Source organism: Leopardus geoffroyi, chromosome C3 (assembly GCF_018350155.1).
Source record: "Leopardus geoffroyi isolate Oge1 chromosome C3, O.geoffroyi_Oge1_pat1.0, whole genome shotgun sequence".
Taxonomy (NCBI): domain Eukaryota; kingdom Metazoa; phylum Chordata; class Mammalia; order Carnivora; family Felidae; genus Leopardus; species Leopardus geoffroyi.
Genome location: NC_059338.1, coordinates 140951172 through 140958612, shown reverse-complemented (window position 1 = coordinate 140958612; position 7441 = coordinate 140951172). Strand labels below are relative to the sequence as shown.

Here is a 7441-nt window from a genome sequence, read left to right as displayed (position 1 = left end):
AGACTGTTTACAAAAGTAAATCTAAAGCACAATGTTCTGGAGTTGACTTTACTAGGGAAGCTGCAACCTTTATTTATTTTTATTTGTTTACATTGGGATCTCGTATTCCTTCTGCCTTATTTGTTTATTTACTTACTTATTTTTGGTTGCTGATTTCTTTAAGTGACCCTGTGGAAAATGTGGGTAGATACTACAGAGTCATGTATTTTATTACCTTAAGAGAACAGTGGTGTAAATAATACAAATAGGCATTGATATTCATTTTCACGTGGGCTCCTTCATGTGGAACAAAAAGGCCCTCCATCTTTTACTTTTCAAGTAGAAGTCGTTTGGCCAGATTAGTGTCTGCAAGTCCCTGGGCATTTATTCCCTGGTGTTGCTGTAAGGTTTTTACTGATGACCAGAGTTGCTCAATCCTCACTTAATGGGGGCTGCAGACTGAGGGCTGAGCAGAACCCGCTGTCCCGTTCTGTAGTTATTGGTAAAGACAGACCTAGGATATCACCATGGGAGGGACTGGATGCGACCCAGTGGGTGGGTGTGGTCGCTGTGGACGGAAGATCAAAAGATCAAAACACCAGGGGGTTATAAACGGAAATTTCCAAGAATTAAGTCAGGAGAGAATCTCAATCCTAAGGGAGGATGATAGTGATGCAGGAACTAGAAACATTGAGATGTGTAGGGTAAAGAAGGGTCCAGCAGTGACAGCAAAAATGAGGAGTTACAAGTGTTATCCTTTTATGACATGATCTTCAAAGCTGGCAGGTTTCGGAGAAAAGAGAAGGAGAATGGTCTAAAAGTGGAAAGGAGGAAGAAGAAAGGTATCTACCCCATCTCCAAGTTGAACAGTACAAGTATGGTAGGAGAAAGTGTTTCTTGAAAGTGTTACGGGGAAGTAGTATCTTCATGAGTTCCGGGCTTTTGTTCTACAAAGAAGGTGAAAGGAACATTTAGGAACGAGGCTGACAACATGCAGGATTTTGCTAATAACGGATGATGAGCTTTGAAGGGCACAGTGGAAGGGCTTCTGGAGTTAGAGGTGGAGAGAGGTCGGGAAAAGGAAAAAGAAAAGGGACCATGTGGTCTGACAGGGCTGGGGACTGGAAGATGGATGAGGAATGACAGGAAGTCTAGGGCTTTTAGTGTTGACTAGCAAGGAGGGAAAAAAAGGCATAATGAGTTTGGTTATCCAGAATCAAGGCAGAGTGTGTGTTAGTGATAGAACAGTGCATTTCAGGAGCTCTCTCTTTATCCCTGATAAGGGCTATGAGGTCTACAGGAGAAGAGCCCTTTTCCACTTGTAATCTCTGCTGGAAGAGGAGGTGTGTGTTGTCTGTCTCGACCCTTATGGATGGAAGAGAAACTTCGGGGGAAGCCTGACATATTCCATACAACCAGACCTTTGCAGTCCTGATGACACGGATAGAAGTCTTATGTAGGCAAGGCCTTGTTCCAGTGCTCTGGTCCATTTAACACTGGGATATTACACTCTAGTGCCAGAATGGTCCAGAATTTGAGTTTTTTGGTTTTTGTTTTTGTTTTTTTTTTTTTTTTTTTTTAATTTGCAGGGACATAAAATATTTAATGGATGAAGAATCTAAGAAAACTTCAAGTTCAACTCCTCAGTTTCACAAGACAAAACTGAGGCTGAGGAGGTTTGAGAGCCTCTGCTGAGTTTTTTTCTAACGATAATGAGGATTATAACTCCGATACTCTGACATCTAAGTACCAACCACACTGTGCTGATGCTTAGATGTTCATAGTTTTAATTAGAAAACAAAACAAAACAAATCTTTCCCACTCAGAAAATATACAGATTCTTTACTGCTCAAATTAAAAGTTTTCTTTTAAAACTTGTGTCTTGAGAACAGGAATAAAGAGTTTGCTGTGATTCAAGAATTTTTTCACAACATATGAAAAGCCATTCATCCCATGGACAACATTAGCATGTGTCTAAGAGGATATTCTTCCAAGGCACAGAGGCTGAGAGCAGAGTGTGAAGTTGAGGTTTCTATGGAGACTGTACCTTAACAAGGTCTGTTAAATTGCTGAGGGTAAAAGTAAAACCTCTCTTTCAATATCCCTGGAGGTATAAAACACATTAGGCAGTCAGGACTCCTGCATTTTACATCTGTCTCTTCAGTCGATGGTTTTTGAACTCTCCTTTGAGGACCTCTTTCTTGGGTGACTTGGAGCTGTAGACCACCTATTCAGAACAATGGATAGCCCTTAACTGGCATACTATTATACACCTGATGCATCGGGATGGTTATACGGTTGATGCTTTCATGTTAGAATGTTACAATGCTTTCTTTGAAGATACTGTAGTTTAAACTTATCTGCTCCTTTTCGGGAGGGATGCAAACATATGGCGGTAAAGAGGGATACAGGTTACTCAAGAATATAAGGATTATAAAGAATCAGGTGGAAATATTTATGTGTGCTACACTTTATTTTTTGTTGTTTTTTAAAAAATGTTTATGAGAGAGAGAGAGAGAGAGAGAGAGAGAGAGAGCGCACATGAGCAGGGGAGGGGCAGAAAGAGGGGGAGACAGAGGATCCAAAGCAAGGTCTGCGCTGACAGCTCGAACTCATGAACAGTGAGATCATGACCTGAGCCGAAGTCAGGTGCTTAACTGACTGAGCCACCCAGGCGCCCCTGTGTGCCACATTTTAAATAATAGCTTTATTTACATATATTTCACACACCATCAAATTCACCTACTTAAAGTATAAAATTTGTGTATTACTTTATTCATATTTAGTATATGTAATATATGATATATTAAAGATTTGTGCAGTGATCACCACTACCTAATATCAGAACATTTTTATCAGCCCCAATAGAAACCTCATATCCATTAATCATCACTCTCCATATACTCTTTCTCCCAGGCTCTGGTAACCATGGAACTTTTATCTCTATAGATTTTCCTATTCTGGACACTTCAGAGAAATGCAGTTATTCAATAGATGGCCTTTTGTGACTGGTTGCTTCCATTCCACATGATTTTTTTCAAGGTGCATTCGGGTTGTAACATGTATCAGTATTTCATTCCTTCTTATAACTGAATAATATTCCATTATGGGGATCTACCACTTTTGTTTATCCATTCATCATCTATTGGGCATTTGGATTGCTTCTACCTTTTGGCTATTGTAAGTACTGCTGTTATGAACACTGCACAAATTTCTGTTTGAATGCCTGCTTTCACTTCTTTTGGTGTATGTAACTAGGAGCAATCTTGTCAGAGGATTAAAATGTTTATGGAACTAATCTGTCACTAATTTGACGTACAGAAATTCTTCTGTCGCCTTCGCCAGGGACATGTATCATGCTTTCAGGCATAAATGTTTTGAAATTTGCATTTTATGCTCTGCCATTTTTCAAATAGAAAATCTTTTTGTGGAAAACAATGATATACTTTTATTACAGTATATGGTACATGTCTAATGATGCTCTTTAAATGAACTAAATGCACTTTTCAGTTTATCTTTTTTTAGCCTGCACGTTTACTTTCTAATTTAAAATTTGCATCTCTACTATATTTGTGATAGATATAAAAGGACTTACACATTAGCCTGTGCATTAACCTCAGAAGGGTGACATAGTTTCATATTTTTCTTTTATCAACTGATTGCTTTAACTTTAAGGGAAATCCAGATGGGAATTTGCATGGGAGGCATTTGTCTTTATGGAAAACTCTGTGGAGATTTACTTTCTTGGTGGGTGATATATCTGAATGATACTTTTGAGTCTAGTCTTTGATGGATAGAAAATGAATACGCATATATATACAATGTCAAGAAGCTAAACGTCTCACTTAGGTCATTTGCAGAAGCAATCGGTCCTATTTTAGTGGAAATATCATGAAAAAATGGAATCCTTCCAATGTTCTCCACTCTCTCAAAATCTTCGAGACTCAAAATTCAAGTCACAGAATTTCTATAATATGACCAAAACTCAGAGTCATTTTATATTAATGTGGTGAGACATAAACCAGATGTCCTTCTAACGCATGCATAGAGGGCACGTGTTGCTTGGATTCAGACAGATGTAAAATAAGAGAAACATTTCAATCATTGAACTGGCACCATGCTCTACCAGAAGTCTCGTATGAAACTTTTTTTTTTTTTTTTGGATTGGACTTTGTGCCATCCTCAAAGTAGACTATGACTTAATAGCACTCAAAGCAGATGATTATTTAGGTATTTAATAGTTGTTTAACCCAATTAAAAAGCCAATTGGTTGGGGGTCTGTTTTTTTCTTCAAATTTTCAGTTGATTGTTAAGGCATTATATAATCCCAGCATGATTGGCAAAAGCCACTGGGAAAACATCCTAGGAAAGGAAAAGATGTTAATGCTTAATGCCTTAACTTATTAAATTATATAACAAGCTTGTATGAAAATGCCTCAGATAGAGCATTGATTTACCTTCCCCCCCACCCCAGCTCCCTCATTTAATGGCTTCTGTGGTGAAGGTTAAGCTTCTTAACAGCAAAGACAGCAAACACAGAAATGCCACTTCACCTGGCTTAACACTCAGCTCGGCCACTAATTACTTGTGTGATGCTGGCCAAGTCACTGCATCTCTTTATTTTCAGTTTCTTCTCATGTACAAAGGTGATAATGGTGGTTACCTCATAGAATTGATACGAAGGTTAGATGAAATAATATATGTCCAATATTTTACGCTGTGCCTGGCATATAATGCACGCTATACGTGCTTGCCAATATTATTGTTAGTAAATCATTTTATAAGACACAGCATATTAGAGATTTTAAGAATAATTTATTATTTATCGTCGTTAAAGAGTATCTTTATTTTTGCTTTTGCTTCAAAGATCTGTTCACCATTAATTCAGAAAATAAACACTTTTTTTTGAACTTCTTCTGAGCCTTTTGCAGAATGGAAGCATCTGGGACACTTTCACTAAATCACTCATCAGAAGGTCCATTACCATTAGTTGAACTAATGGCTACTTACACCATTAGCTTAAATCAACTAATGGGCAGCAGCAATTTCCTCGGCTTTTTAATCTTTTTTTATGAGGGACGTTTTTTCCTACTTGGACACTTGTTTTGGTTTAAGTCTAGATGAGTTCCTTAGGATGTCTTTCTCTATATATGTATTTAAAAACATCTTGACAAATACTCATACATTTCCTGCGCTAGATTCAGTGCATATCTTTTTAAAGCCTAAAAGCCATGAAGCAAAGAACAGAAGAAGGACAACTAAACTCTTGAAGGTGGGGGTGGATTCAGGGTGCGCGTGTGCAGCCCTTCTCTGCTTGTCTGGGGAAGTACCAGCTTTTATTTCCAAGTTCCCACCCTATTGTCAACCAATACTCATATAAAATCCAGTACTCATATAAAATCAACCAATACTCATATTGTCAACCAATACTCATATAAAATCCAGTAAAATTAAACATCTAGGAAAAATGATTATGCCGTTAGATGACATGGTGATCTCAAAGTGCTGTAAAAGTTTTGAAGCCTCTGATTATAAATCCTATATGCACCTTGAAATGGAGTAGTAACCCTAGAATAGTAGCACTGATACACAGTGTATTCAAAAAGGCATGTTTATGAGGGCGATTTTATTGTATTTTGAGAGAGATAGCGAGTGTGGAAGGGGCAGAAGGAGAGAGGGAGAGAGAGAATTCCAATCAGGCTTTGCGCTGGCAGCATAGAGCCCAACGTGAGGCTCGAACTCACAAATTGTAAGATCTTGACCTGAGCTGAAACCAAGAGTCAGACGCTTAACTGACTGAGCCACCCAGGTGCCCCTAGGGTGATTTCAGAACATCAGAATTGGTTTCCTAAATGAGTGGCAAGACATTTCCACCAGCCTTCAGCAGAACTGACTTTGTACAACTTACTTATTTCTCATTCAGTATTTAAATTTAATTTGCAATCGAATCCATAATAACAGAAAACAGATCAGTGGGGTAGGAGGGTATGGATTGCAAGGCCACAAGGAACTTTGGGGTGCTAGAAATGTTCAAGTCTTGTTTGTGCGTGTGAACATAAATTCATTTTCTAAACTCTTTGTATGCTTATAATGAGTGTATTTTATTGAATGTAAGTTATATCTCAATAAAGTTGATTAGAAATACAGATTTTACAAAGTACGTTTTTTACTTTGGGAAGAGTGAAGAAATTGAGGAATATCCCTAGTTCTCTCCTGACCTCTTTAAGATAAGTTACTGCAGACACACATCCCTTTCACTCTGCTCCACACCAGAATCCCGTCACCCACTGTGCACCAAGTGACACTCCCGGTGCAAAGAACATTATGTAGTTCAAAGCTCCTCCAACTTTGTATTCATTGCCTCATCTTTCCTGGTTGGCTAGCAAAGTCCTTTCCATTTTCCCAGAAGTCATGTCTTTAAACAAAAAGATTCGGTTGCTGGAGGGGAGGTGGGTGGGGGATGGGTTAAATGGGTGATGAGCATTAAGGAGGGCACTTTCTGGGATAAGCACTGGGTGTCATATATAAGGGATAAACCATTGGGTTCTACTCCTGAAGACAAGATTACCCTATATGTTAACCAGCTTGAATTTAAATTAACACACACACACACACACACACACACACACACACACACCCTAAGATATTTTGCAAGAGACTTTGGAATTCTTTTTGAACTTATGCTCACCACAAGTGTAGCTACTACCTGTCACCATACAACACTATTACAACACCACTGGCTCTATTCCCTATGATGTACCTTCTATTCCTGTGAGATATTCATTCCATAACTGGAAGCTTGTATCTCCCAGTCCCCTTCTTCCATTTTGCCCATCCTCTCCTCTGGTAACCACCAGTTTGTTCTCTGTAATTATGGGTCTGTTTCTGCTACACCTGAAATTATTGTTAACATTGTGTGTCAACTCTACTTCAGTTAAAAAAATATGTAAACTTGAAATCAATCTACACAAGAAAATCACAGAATGAATATATGAAATCCCTCCATAGTGTTTATATTACAGACACACTCATGATTTCATTACTAGCAATAAAACTCTTTTAAATCCAAGTTGAGAATAATGAGTGATTACTCAAGGAAGGCTAAGGATACATTTTTTTTCTGCCATAATTACAAAGCAGGTAATTCCACACTATGCATTGAAGGAAAAGTCTTTCAACCAAAAGCAATGTATCATGGATTGCCTAGAGCCTCAGATTAGATGGGAAAGTCATCTTTCCTCCAAATTCCTTATGGGAGTACACATTTGAAGTTGCCATTTCCTACCTTTCTGTCTCTGTCCGTCTGTCCATCTATCTTTCCATTTCCCTGTCGGCTATATAGGCAGGAGAGAATAATTTTCTTCATATCCTTGGGCATGTTTCACTAGTCGCAACAATGACATTTCATACTAAAAACAGTATTTGCTTTTTCCCTGATTAGGTTTATTGCATAGAAAAGTGT

The 7441-nt window shown here is 38.3% G+C and overlaps 1 long non-coding RNA gene across 1 annotated transcript; it reads left to right on the top strand.

Annotated features, from left to right (window-relative positions):
• Positions 1-240: 240 nt before the first annotated feature.
• Positions 241-1891, top strand: LOC123586192. The gene is made up of 2 exons (XR_006706666.1): positions 241-821; positions 1263-1891. It is a non-coding gene; the product is annotated as an uncharacterized LOC123586192 (long non-coding RNA).
• The last annotated feature ends 5550 nt before the right edge of the window (positions 1892-7441 follow it).